The 13866-nt window shown below is 34.4% G+C and overlaps 1 pseudogene; it reads left to right on the plus strand.

The window, feature by feature from the left end:
* Positions 1–2905: 2905 nt before the first annotated feature.
* On the plus strand, positions 2906–10549 carry LOC134230525 (uncharacterized; annotated as a pseudogene).
* Positions 10550–13866: the final 3317 nt, after the last annotated feature.

The following is a 13866-nucleotide window of genomic DNA, read 5'->3' on the forward strand; positions in this document are numbered from 1 at the left end:
GAGACCTCGGATGTAGCTGCCCGGACCGTGATTAGAAGAGTGAGCTGCACTGTGCGCCCGACCAGGAAAGTTTCTTGTGACAGTGACATTACGAGGCAGAGATCGTCGCAGAGTTCTGTTGAAGTTTTCGACCTTTTGCGAGTTGGTGTTTTTGATCGTCCTGTCCAGTACAGCTGGAGACAACCTCTTAGAGATGCAGGCATGGAGCCTTGCTTCGTTCTCGACGGAAGAGGTATTGTAAAACCTTGACCTTAATATGAATTCTTGCTAACCCAGTTATATACTTTCCCTTTACACACCAGAAAGTGTTTTCTGCATAGTGCATGATCTCCCATGTAACATTTCACTATTGCATGTTTGGCATAAGAGAGCTTGTTTTTCATTTTATCTGCATCTCCTGCATATACTGCTTGGGCTTGATTTATCTCAGCCGTGCATCTGTCAACAGCATCAAGAGCACAATTATGCAGAAGTTTAGTTTTTTTTGCCTTGGTTCTCTTTGGCATGACCTCTAACATTTTTGATCATTTTTAATTGCCTTTCTGATCGACTCGGACAAGTGTCGAGTGTCAATGTAGTGAACTGGTTCATTTCGTAGCAGACCGTCCTTGTAGAAGGAATCTGCAGCTCGACCTGCCGAGCTGTCCGGGTCAGTGGTTACCTCCCTAACCTCAAGGCCATCTTTGAAGAGGAGTTTCGCCATCCCTCCCTAGCCCAAGTGAACTCATCCCGAATGGTATGGAACATTGGTAGATTTGCCCCCCACACCCCAGGACTACACTGATGGCTAGCAGTGCCCTCATCAAGTAAGTGGCCATGTTTTGAGCAAATTTTATTTTTAGTAACCATTTTAATTATTTGAGTTTTGTTGTAACATTTTCAGCAAATGAGTACACTGTCTGTGTCACCGGCTGGAAGGGTGTCTCACCCACCCCCGAGTACAGGGGGTAATTGTACATGTCATCGCACTGTGCGGGGATGGCATGTGGAGAGTCACTTCTTCTTAAGGTGTTAACATCCACCAGCTGGCGACACCGGTTAGTCGTTACTCATGTCAGCCTCATTTAGATTTTCAATTACGGGCATATTTTTATTTGACATTTTTTGTAGGGAATTCGAGTAGGAGGGGGAGAGTTGGTCGAAGAAAGAATTTTCCTCATCCCATTATTACCTATAGGAGTTTGACTGAGGCCAACTTGTAGACCGTGATTCAGAGTGGCAGATTTCCTACCTGGGGATTTGGTCTCAACCTTCTCGTATAACTTGTACCGCTGGGATACAAAAAGAAATTTGTGCAGCGGAGGCCCATTCTGCTTGCGAGACCACGCCTATCCTCAGATGCGAAGTCCCACGTGAGGGGTCCATCACAGCCGGGTCTCCTGTAGCTGGTGGAGTGAGACAACTTCATTCAACACCTCGGCTGTTTTCCCCTAGTGTAGAAGTCTGTGGGACTTTTGGTTAGCCTGCCTAGGTAAAGTCACATTGGTTTATCTGCATGATACAGTCAACAGGTAGAAGAGCATGAGAGCAGTTATTAGAGTTATTTCCCTTAGACCTACTGACTAGACATACAAAACTTTAACATCATGTAATTTTAATTGTTTCAACTTAATACGGTCTATTATTTTCTTTGTCAATGTTAAAATGTAGTTCAGCTGCATGTATCACATTTAACTTTGCATGTATTTACATGTATCTACATGTAATTGTGTTTAACATGTAATCCCCACTTTGAAACTTTTTTTTTTTTTACATTTTTAACTTGATACCTGATATATAAATACTTATTCTGTTAGAATATTTGAAAAATATTGCTTTGTTATCATTGTTTTATACAAAATTTGACTTACTGCACTGATTCCTTTTCATTTAAGCACTGTGGTGGGGTTTCATCTCTCAGCTTCCCTCTGTTAACCCTCTGGCTGCGGCGTAGGACATTTACGTCCTTTCACCGCTGACTGCGGGAAGTACATATACAATGTATGTCCTTTAAGTCGTCAAAATTTTGATCCCGTTATACCAAATAGATTTTGTTGTATTTCCATTACGAGGGTACTGTAAAAAATCAGAATATTTGTAATTTTATTTTGAAGGGTGTCTTGTTTGCTTTGAAATATTTTTTTTTAAAGATGATAACTCTTGAAGTATGTCATCGTAATGATACTCTTATCTTACACTACGCGTTGTGAAATAAGACTCGGTAGTATTTTTTTCATGATACTCTTATCTTACACTACGCGTTGTGAAATAAGACTCGGTAGTATTTTCACCATCAAAACTTTTTTCAAAACGTTAACTCATAAATTACTTTCTTTTTTGCCTATAAAAAATTGGAAGGGGGGGGGGTTAAATCTGTTTTCAAAATTATTTTATTTACAAATATACCGATTGCTTTTATTTATTTATTTATTTATTTTTTGAATTTTCATTTTTTTGGGGGGGGGGGGGGGGGGGGGGGGGCATTTTCTTGCATCGATTAAATTTGCTTTACTTTGCAAATCGCAAAAAATAAATTATTTAACAATACAAGCTTCATTTGAATTTTGTATAACCTGAATAACCTAATATGTTTTTATGCATAAAAATTAATTTCAATACGCTTTTCCATGTGAGATAATAATTAAATGAGAAAGTACATGTATTACCTAATAAATAAAGATTTTAAAGTGTTCTTATGAAATCATTGCTAAAAAAACTCTCATAAAAATGAATAAATTTTCATTATAATAAATTTAAAAAATCTAATATTTAAATTAATTGAAATTTTTTTTATTTTGCATCAAAAATTTTTATACTAGGAGTATTATAACTTATATAATGATACTCAAGACATAGAAGTTCCTGTAAAAATTGTCCAAAATTACGTCATCGGCATTCTTACGTCATTTTCCTCGATTTGGACAATATGGATTCCGCTTCAGACAATGAATCTGATTATGATTACATTTCCGAAGATTCAGACGCAGAAAGTTATGCAGGTATAAATATTCTAGAAATCAATAAACTGTAGACAAACGTACAGTATGTGGAAAATTTTGAATATCCGCACAATATCTTTCCGTTCTCACGGCATGTGGGTCCCTTTGACTCACCGGACATAGAGGCTCATCCTATAGAATATTTCAGAAAACTTTGTAATCCAGAGGACAGAAAAGGTCTTATCGACATCCTCGTAGATGAAACGAATTTGTGTGCAGAACAATTTTTAACAGATCCATCTTATGATCCTAAACCAAACTCAAGAACACATGAATGGTATTTTACGGATGCAGAGGAATGTCTACATATTTAGGATTGTTTCTCTCGATGGGTGTTGTTACAAAACCCAGCATAGAAAGCCTACTGGCAGCAGTCCGGGAATTCTTGGCTCTTCCGGACACCAAGATTTTCGGAAGTCATGACAAGAGACAGATTCCAACTTCTCTCAAACTTTCTGCATTCTAATGACAATACGACCTGTGTTCCACGTGGCCATCCAAACTATCCTGCACATAAATTCCGTCCAGTATTAGACCTTGTTACAGACCTGTTTACTCTTACGATTTCGCCGTAATTTGTACGGATTTTTAGTTTAAAATACGTCTCACGTTTTGCCATTTTGAAAATACGGAAATCGGAAATAAGTTAGTTTGAAATTTAAAAGTTAGTTTTCGTTATGATCTGTCTTAGTTTCACCCTTTTTGTCGCTAAATAAGAGAGAGATTTCAAACACATAATCGATGTCAGGTTGCCAAAACGCTGTGGTATTACGGAATGACAAATACCTTGTTGATAAATCATGTTTTATGTAATCAGAAAAGCAGTTTTTCTCATTTAATATATGTAAAATTGATGGAAAGTGAAATCTCACTGGCAAATGCCGAATCTCACGGACAAATCTAATAACAAATACTGAGAGACAGCGTTATGGGTAAACAGGTCTGTTGTTAATTTCACTTTCCCAAAGACATACGACTTAGCAAGGGATATTACTGTAGATGAAAGCATGGTTGAGTTCAAGGTAATTGTCATTGAAAAAAATCAGATTTAATTTTTTTTTTCAAATATACATTACATGTGTCGGCAGATTCTGCTGTTAGTACTTCACTTATATTTTCTTATATGGTAATTCCATATAATTATGATGAAAACGAATTGAAATTAAAGGTTTACGTGAACATAATTCAGAAAATAGTATCCCGCTTTATGGGTTATTTCTTAGCTGGAGATTAACAGCAGAATCTGCCGACACATCAGCTAAGAAATAACCCATAAAGCGGGATACTATTTTCTGAATTATGTTCACGTAAACCTTTAATTTCAATTCGTTTTCATCATAATTATATGGAATTACCATATAAGAAAATATAAGTGAAGTACTATTTACAGCCTTTCTATAATCATACAATTTTATTGCAAATTCTATCTAGTTCTTTTACACAAAAGTCACCCCATCCCGCTCAAATAAATCATACTTAATGCCGAACAATTGCTTTTGAAATTTCGAAAATGAGTTATCAATGAGTTATTAGTTGTTTATTTTTTTTTTCTAAAGGGGAGAAACGAAATCGCGCAGTATGTTCCTGCAAAAAAAATCTCATCAAATGGGAGCGAAACTATTTGTCTTAAACGTGTCTGATAACGGGATACAATGCAGCAATTCAGTTATACATGTATGCAGGTCTGCTCTGCTTTATTTACGAAGACTTGAACAAATTTTGTTATTACTGAATTATATTACTGGTATTTTTTTAATCAACTTGTTTTTAAATATTATATGTAGTGCTTTAAAACAATTTTGATTGATAGGAAAACAACAGGAGACACCCCGTAGCGCTCACGGTTTGGGGTATGATGTGATAATGCAGCTTCTTGAACCCTACCTTCGTAGATATCATCATCTCGTGTGTGACAATTATTTCTCTAGTCCTGCCCTTTGTGATGATCTATTCAAATCAAATACTTATATGACCGGCACGGCGAGAGTCTGTAGAAAGGTAATGCCTCGGTCATTAAAGGATTGAAATTGCCCCAAGGAGAGGCTGTTGTAAAACAGAGTGGACCGATCATGGCATTGTGCTATGGTGACAGAAAACTGTCACGTTTTTATCTACGCTTTCTAAGTAATTCATTTTTTCTAACTTCATATTGAGTATTTATAATTTTTAAATTTGATTCGCCATTACTACAACCACCTTTTTTTTTTAAAAATGAATGAAAAAAAAACAAGATTATGAAATTCAATATAAATTTATCAAGTTACATAGTGAGCGATTAAAAAAATTAAATGGTTTGAAAAATTAATTTTACATTGTAATTCTATTTTATAATTATTTATACCATAAATTACATAGTTAAATGTACTTACAGTTTTGCGACCACTGAAGATACACGAGGCGCAAATGTTGAAGTGCCCCATGTTAATCTTGTATATAACAAAAAAATGGGCGGAGTCGACCTTTCAGACAAATCTCTAGAGCTGTATGACCCATGCATTAGATCAAAAAAGATGTGGAAGAAAATATTCATCAATATCCTACTTAGAATTATGTGTAGATATATTTACATTGGTTCCCTGTGCTGTATATTAAAAGAAATCAACAACAATGTTAAAAAGTTCTCTGGGAAATGAACTTTAATTTGGTCACGTGATCAAATCCTGTGAAGCCCGAAGGGCTTCTCAGTAGATTTGATCACGTACCAACTAAAAGATCATTTTCCAGTGAACTTTTTAACCTTGTTGTTTATTACTTATATTTACATTTGAGGCGAATTCCTAATAAAACTGTATTTATTACTTGAACGGGCCGCCGTATTGCTATGTTGTGACGTGCAATGACCTAGTGGGCCTAGAAGTTGTTTGGTTTTAAAGTTCGTTTTGCTCCAACATCTGAATATTTACAATGGTGTTCACCAGTCCAGTTCAAGAGTTCTGTGTTTATAATGTAAGAACAATTATCCCCACTGAGAATAATCTTACTATTTTATGAGTTTTTAATAAATTTGAAGTCAAAAGCCGTGATATCCCCTGTTTTAGTTAACATAACTTCAAAGGAATTTCGGGTTAAATAGGTAAGTCCGATTTTAGGCTGTAATTATAGTATTTAAAACATTCTTCATGCCAAAGGAAGATCTATTGAACATCTGTTGAATGAAAATATCTATATGTGTCAGTTATTTACCTTTTTCATCACTTTAAACTTGGTAGTTCCGAAAACGGATAGAAATACATAAACAAGAAATCACTTCGCCGAGCGATTCGGTCGTGCTATGACCTCTGACCCCCAATATTTTCTTCAATAGGTTCATCTAAGAAAGACTAATGCAAACATAAATATTTAAAATTAACCGGTTTTAAGAAAACATAATAAGCATGAACGAAAGTTCAATTCCATGCACTCAACAAAATTTTTATATATATATTTTTTTAGCAAAGATCTGCGAAGAGCAATATAGTTATAACTTAGTATAATTCAATATATCAGTAATCAAAATAGAATATCATTTAGTTAATATTTAAGCACAATTTTTTAATTGTTATAAACCAATCTGATGTCATATACATGGATCAGCAACTTTGTCCGTACTGTTTCAAGCGCAGTTTTGTTCTAAATTGCACTTGTTTAGCAGCAAAACTTGAATTATTTTTTTTAGCAAATGCCTACATAATCTACCGACAAAACCGCGGACTACGTGCCAAAATGAGTAGGATCGAGTTCCCTATGTATGAGCATTTGTTCAGGTTTAATTGGCGATTTCCGCCAGCCAAGGCGTGCACTGATCAGGGGTAGTACATATAGGCAGCCAGGCTAACGGAGAGACATTTTATTAAATGTCTTGAAGGTTAATATAAGTCCCCTTTTTAAAAGAAGCATAATGATGTAATAATTATTAATGTTCATTTTACTTGGATATTGGTCAACATGTTGATCATAAATACGAACATAAAATACAATAAATTAAAGCTCGGGTTATAAAATATAACATGTACTTCTGAAACAAGAATCCAAAATTTATAGTGTGTCTCTTTCTCAGGAAGAAAAAGGAAACTCTGCTGTAGCTGCAAAAGCAAAGTGAGGACTTGGTGTACCCCGTATCGTGTTGGACTTTGCGTGAAATGCTTCAAGCCTTATCACACTATATATTACAGAGGAAAAAAGTGCTGAACTGAACTGTTAATTTGTTTTTTTTTTTCATTTTTTTTCTCAAAATACCGGTATTCAAAGAAACTGCTATTATGGCCACACCAAATTAATTTTTTCCTCGACGGACCGCGCTCTCCCTTAAACACTCAGGAAATTCTTAGGAAATTTCTGTTCAATGTCCGCTTTATTTTACGTGTTTTCAATCTGCTTTACTCAACAAATAAAAAATGGTAGAAATGATATATGTTCTGCCTTTAATTTATCCTTCTAAAAAATAATATTACAATTTAACCACTCGCCTGCTCCATCTTCCCAAGTCAAGAGTTTCTGATCCGCTCCGCTCCACATAAACCCTTGACCGAATAGGCCGAGTTTGACGGGGTTAGAAATGCGTTCTCTGAATGGCCTCATGAAACGTAGCATGAGCCAATCAGAAACATCGTTATATTACACCGGAAACTTAGATTGTTGACAGAAAAACATGCGGTCTGTGGTTCCCGTTTGCTGTCAGTTAGTAAGTATATCTAAATAATATCTACATATTATTGTTTTTTTAACTAAAGTTTATTGTATTGATTAAAATACTGAAATTATTACGCTCTTTGCGTACCTTCCGGTTTCCACGCTGAAGCAGAACGTAAGTTTTTGTGGTGCAAATTCGGACTGAACATTTGTTTGCTTATTTATACATTTTATGTTTGTTTAGAATGGCTTTCATAGACCAAGAAAAGTGTAGACTGTGCGCTGAAATTTTGTCAAAGAAACAAAGAAGACAGATTTTTTCAGATGCATTCAGAGTTTTTGGTCAGTTGGTAGAAGTCATTGGTTATAAACCAACCAATTCAGATGGACTGTCGAAGTGTATTTGCTTCCGTTGCTTCAATAGACTTAACAGGATTTCAAAAATTGATTTTGACTTAAAGAATAGACTAGATCAGTTAAAACTTGAAAAGAGAAACATTATTTGTGAATTAAGAAAAAATGTCACATTCAGTAAAGCAGACCAGACACATTTATTTGCACCTAGTGATGAACATAGTGAGACACAGAGTCCAACTTTTCATTGTGTAGCAGTGCAGGATAGTTTACCACCTGGAAATCACCATGGCATTTGTGAAAAGAAAACATATAAACACAGTCCAGCTAAATTCGTAGGAGAAAGACACATAACACATACACCAACACCAAGGAAGAAGAAAGTGTTAAAAATACCACCGACCAAGACCGCTTCATGTGAGATTCCCAAAGCCAAAAGAAGATTGAATGTTACTGAGAAAGTTCTTTCACCATTCAAAGCAAAGGTAAATATATTCTATTAATGCGAAAAAATAATTCCTGTGGAAAAGGAGTTAGAATCTATATATGCCTAAAACATACATCTTATCTGTGCCATTTAATTATGATAGTCAAGTTGTAATTTGCATTTTGTAGACAGCAATTATAAACTTTTAGTTGTGATATAAATTATAATATATTGTATCTTTTTACTTTCTATCACAAAGAATTTTGTGTTAACATTGTATACACATGTAATGTCAACATTATCTGAATTAATAGCATGATTAATCATTATCAAATAAATATTTAACATTTATGACTTATTGTACTGCAAATCAATTTCAGGTTCAAGTTCGTTCAGCGACAGACAAATTAAGGACAAGAATAGTGAAGGAGAAGGGGTTATATGCAGTGTTGGTTGGGATTGTAAGAGGACAAAAGCCCTCCGTGATAGCCAAGAAGTTGTTTAGTATTCCACAAATGCAAGAGCATATTGTAAACTACATTTTGAAACTTATAAACACTGAATGTATAAAGATGTGCAAAGAGAAAGACCCATCTATCTTAAGAAATACAGGAGCAGATCATTTGACTTCTCTAAATTTTCAAAGAATATCATTTGAACTGCACCTGAAAGCCCCAACATTGACACAATTTTTGAAATGTTGCATCAAAAGGGCTGACAATGAAATTGCTTTATGTGTCCTGAGTTCCCTGATTTTACGATATCGAAATAACAAAATTTCCAAGCTTCATCATGTCATTGGACAGCTATTAGACCGTGGTGGAGCCACCGATGAGGTAACATACTATTTTTTTGTAGACTCTAAAATATTTTTACTTTAATTTAATGTTTTTGACATTTTTTGTATAAACTAGAGGTACATGTACTTAAAAATTATTATACACAATAGAAAGAGAGACAATTTTGAAGGCTTATTTTATAATGAATTTAAACATGTCAAATGATTTCCTAGCAAGATATGGAAACCCATATCTTATTCATATACAATATTGAAGAATTTTCTTCATCTGTCATGAATTACCAGGTATATTTTTGTACCAAAGAAAATGACAGAAAATATGAAGTTCATATTGTTTCATATTGTTTTAAATTACCATGATTACTACTAGTATGCATAACATTGACGCCAGAAAAGAATATGGACTTTCAAATTATAGATTTTTTTATTAACTACTCTTAAACAAGCCATGTTGTTATGTAACTTTTTTTCTCATTTAGACAATAGAAATGTTGTCACACATGGGACTGTCAGTTGGTCCAGACTCTGTATCCAGAAAGTATGATGAAATGGTATCCAGACAGAGAAGATTGATCAAACAGAATGTGAAAGGTCAAATTCAGCAATGCCAATTGTTAGACAAAATGAAGAAAACAGAAGTGATGGTGGCAAATTTGAAAGCTGAAACAGAACCACTACTGAAAATGTCCCAGGTTGTGGATGCGTCTAGCTCAGTAGAGTCAGCAAAGCCAAGTGATGCAGGTATGTCAGAAGGTCTTAATTATTTTGACATGTGCTCTAGTTACAAAAGTCACAATATGACATACATGTCATGCAAAAGTGAACCCTTGCCTACAAAATCAAATTGTACCAGTAATGCAGGATGTGCTAATACCAGTTTACATTGCACTGTCCCTCCACAAATCTGTGTTCCTTATGATTCTGGTGATATTACATTACCTTCTCTTTCACTGTATGCAAGTTATGGTGTTTCCACAGGTCCTTATGTGCAGGCCTCCTCTAAAAAGACTGGAATATGCCACAGTATATCTTCAAAAAAACAAGGGCAGTGCAGAGAGTATTGTCCCTGATTATGACATCATTGGGGACAATGTGAATCTTATGAAATCGCCCTCCAAGAAGCAAAGAGAGAGTTTGCACTGGTTCTTGAATGTAGCCGTGCAGCGACGTGTGGTTTCATCATTGCCGAATGACAGACCTATTTCAGATATCATGGATGTACCCAATCATGCATTCATTCCTAGTTCAGATGATTGTGATGCATTAGAGAAGAACATGGCATTTCATATTTTGAAAGTTGCAAATAAATATGTTAACTGTCTCAAGCCGTATGCAGATTGTGTACCGAAGTATTTAGATCACCCTCAGATTGAAGAGACATAAAATAAAACAAAATACTTGATAGCAGATCTTCTTGACAAAAGCGAAAATAAATCAAAAGAAATGATCTCTATATTGCAACACATGCATGAAAATTACATAGCTCATACTATGATCCACCAGCAGTTATTGAGAAAAGAGTCTTCGGAGGTAACGTCATAACCAACGAGCGAGCATATTCTGCACAAATGGCCATGATGAATAGCCATAGTGATTTCTTTCGTCTAGCTGGTATTATTCACAGGCCTGAGGGACTCCATCGACTGATGAATTTTCTATTGGTATCCATGCATGATATGCTGAGGAACTGTTCTGTTTTTTAAAAGTTAGTTTTCATTTTCATCAAGTATATGATTTCCAACACGAGTCTTGTATTCACTACTGCTCCACATTTCTTGTATATACGTGTGTGATGAAATGGATTTTAAATCAACTACGTAATATATATATACATACATATATATTTTACCAACTCGTTGGAAATGATACAAACATGTTCAGTGTATTGTTACTGTTAAGTTTATTTATGTTCATTACATAAGTTATGAAATTTCTCAATTTTTGCATGATGATTTCAATTTTACTAACTATTGTTGTGAGAAAAATTATTTATTTCAACACTAACATTTTCCCCTAATTCTATTGGAAAATAGCAATTTATTTTGATATTATGATTATCAATGTTGATAAAGAGTTAGGTGATAAGACAAATTCAATTGCATGAAATATCAACAAAACAAAAAATTCTTGAAAATTTTAAATCTTACCAGAACAGGGTACATTATGCCAGTTGAGGAACTTTACACATAGAGTAGATGTCAGTGGTGGAGATTGTGCTGTAGACAATTTCAGGTAAATGAACATGCATTGTACCAGGGGTATATGAAAAATTAAGCATGTGTGCAGAAGTGTGAATGTGAATTTCATTTTGACATATTGTGTTGAAAGTACTTTACAAAATTAAGATTAAAAAAAAACTGTTACAGGGCACACTATGCATTTGTAATGGACTGTCTAGATGCATATATTCTTGGAGCTGTTTTTGAGGTAATGCACCTGGAAAATTTTGATGGAATGCCAATCAAATGGCGACCATCCCCATTACTGATGACAGCAGAGAAATCTGATCAGTACCAATGGTTGACCAAGCTTGCCCAGGAAATATTAGAGAAACATGTTAAACTGAATGCAGGTAAGAATTTCAGTTTCTCTGTAAATGTTCAGGGGTTTGATCTGATAATTAACTTCATTTTAATTACAAATTATTGGTGAAATACTCAGAACACTTTAAATGCTTTCTGTTCACAGACAAAAATTTAACCAGAATGAGTGACGAAGCCAAAGAAATGGATACTCAGACTCTCTCCATGCAAGGGATGTTTGACAATGACCTACAGAAATTTGTGTGCACATGTGGGAAACAGTATAAGACTGCTGGTTATTTCAAGCGACATTTGGTCAGTATACATAATTGGTTGTTTAGAGAAGATGATGATCCAACTCCTGACTCAAGTACAAGTGAAAGCAAGACAGACAGTTTTGCCAAATACCGTACATCTTCATGAAAAAATGCTCTTCTCCTAAGGGATACGTATGATGCGTACTCTATGTGTGATGGAGAACGTGTGGTCCGCAAAGCTAAATTCGAATTCCTCTGTGCAGATGTTAGAAAACACAACAAATATAAACTTTGGTTGTGGAGGTTCGTCGCTTATATCATAGCCCTTTATCGCCAAAGCAGGCCTATGAGTACCTGTGGAACTGTGCTGCTAATACCACTGGGGGCGTTGGGAAGAATATACCGAATGATAATCTGGTAGAGCTTATGTTGCAGCTAGTGAAGAAAAAAAATCAAGGAACAGGGATCAATTTTTACATATGCAAGTGCAGTAAAAGCAGCACTATCATCACAGGTTCAGGACGAGGTAAAACAGGAAATCAAGCAGAAAACCAAAGGGAAAAAGTAGAACAAAAACAAACAAGTTTTCAGACATAGAAGTCATGGTGTTGGATCTCAGGAAAGGGAACGTTTTTCATACATTCCTGGTAGGGAATTCCCGTCATTCAAAAAATTTCAGGATGCTTCAGAAAGAGTGAATTTGACAAAATTTCACACCTGGGTTTCAAAGCAAAAGGAACGCCTCATTTGAAATGTTATGATTCATAGTGGAATATTTGCATTATATTACAACTATAGCCTTTTGATTTGGTCAATCCCTAGATATATATATACCTTAGAGAAAACATATTGACCGATCACGAATTTTTATCAGTTAAATAGAAATGTCTTAAAATCCATGTTTTTAATACTCAGTATTTTCTCAAATAAGGCATTGTTATGTCATTTGAATTATGATGTCACAGTAATGAATAGCAGTATCTCTTTTAAGTAAGACCCAGTTAATATATACTTTTGCGATGTCAGTACTATTGTTGCTTCAAAGAAGAATGTTTCCATTTTAGAAACAGCAGGTTTATAAATTTTTAAAATAGAAACATCCAGTCTATAACACTTTTTATTAAAACAGTACGAGGGCGTATTCGTGCCATTTTAACAATGTAGAATTTTTTTTTAAAATCGTTTGTACGATTTAATAAATCGTTTGTACAATTTAATAAATCGTTTGTACAATTTGTTTGTTAAATCGTTTGTACAATTTATGAAATCGTTTGTACAATTTATGAAATCGTTTGTACAATTTATTAAATCGTACAAACAATTTTTTAAATCGTACCGTGCAAACGTTTTCTTAAATCGTAAAAACGGTTTCCTAAATTTATAAAAATCGTACAAACTATTTTGATAAATCGTATGAACGATTTAATAAATTGTACAAACGATTTAACAAACAAATTGTACAAACGACTTATTAAATTGTACAAACGATTTATTAAATTGTACATACGATTTATTAAATTGTACATACGATTTATTAAATCGTACAAACGATTTATTAAATTGTGCAAACGATTTATTAAATTGTGCAAACGATTTATTAAATTGTACAAACGATTTATTAAATCGTACAAACAATTTGTGAAATCGTACAAACGTTTTCTTAAATCGTTCAAACGATTTAAAAAAAAATTCTACATTGTTAAAATGGCACGAATACGCCGTCGTAAATTTATACAGAATCATGTGATCTAGTTTGAGCCGATCAGATAACTGGCAACAATAAAGAAAAATAATAATTTGTGTTAAGACAGAAAAGTTTTGTATCTATATGCATATTAAAATTTGATGCCTGTTTCATATGTCTAAGAGGTTCCACATATATACATGTATTTTCATATGTTGATGAGCTGTACTTGCTAGA

Source organism: Saccostrea cucullata, unplaced genomic scaffold, assembly GCF_032062105.1.
Source record: "Saccostrea cucullata isolate Sc308-1 unplaced genomic scaffold, CSIRO_AGI_Scuc_v1 ctg4698, whole genome shotgun sequence".
Taxonomy (NCBI): domain Eukaryota; kingdom Metazoa; phylum Mollusca; class Bivalvia; order Ostreida; family Ostreidae; genus Saccostrea; species Saccostrea cuccullata.